Raw genomic sequence first — 1030 nt, forward strand, 5'->3', positions numbered from 1 at the left:
ACGCGCGCGCGCGCGCATACACATACACACGAATGTACACACACACACACACACACGCACACGCACACGCACATGCACGCGCACGCACACGCGCACACACACACACACACACACACACACACACACACACACACACACACAGAGAGTTTGCTCCACTGCTTAATCGTTCTGCTTATAGGCCTTGGCCAAGATTGTCAGAGGACGGTTAATAAGAACGTATAGGCCTTGGCCACAGAATTCTACACAAGTGTAGAATTCTGTGGCCTTGGCTCAGCTGGCACTAAAAACGTTGTGAGAGGGAGTCCATGATCGCCCACGCCAGTCGGCAGGGCACCGGATGAGTAGGCTTATGGTTACGTAATGACGCACCCGCCACCTCTCGGTGATCTTGGGTGGTTGACGTAGATGGGGGCTCTGGCGTGGTTTGGTCCTTCTTTCCTATTAAACATCTTCGTCCCTATATGATCTTTCCTCCTTTTTGGAATGCTATACCTCTCTTGTAACAAATCTAGTCTTCGGCACTTATATGACCGCAGTGTGTTGCAAGTGCCGTAAAACACACTATAGAACTAAATCGATGATCTCGAAAGATTTCAATCATCGCTACAGAGCTCACTGGCTCGACTTATGATAAAAATCAGCTTCTGAGTTAAATTGTTTAATGGTGTTGTTCAACAGATACGTACGTTCCCGACCAGGGCTGCCGCTAGGGAGATATCATTTCATGGTCTAACAAAATATGACGGGAGAACCGCAGTTCGATTCCAGCGAGGCGGGGAATGTCTATTGAGTATCACTGTCTTTCTGATGCCCTCAGCTCGGGTTGGCCTTGACAGGCAGGGTCGGAAGCAGGGGCGAAGCGTCTATATAATCAAATAATCACTGCTTCCCTTTCTAATTTTGAAACATTGTCGTTGTCAAATTCACCTATAAACGTAAACCTCATAAATTAAATGTAAAAAGACGTTCATAATCAACAATGAACAGTATGCCTAACATTCAAAAAGGTTTCACTGCCACAGAAATAGCC

Source organism: Aplysia californica, unplaced genomic scaffold, assembly GCF_000002075.1.
Source record: "Aplysia californica isolate F4 #8 unplaced genomic scaffold, AplCal3.0 scaffold00058, whole genome shotgun sequence".
In the NCBI taxonomy this organism is placed as follows: domain Eukaryota; kingdom Metazoa; phylum Mollusca; class Gastropoda; order Aplysiida; family Aplysiidae; genus Aplysia; species Aplysia californica.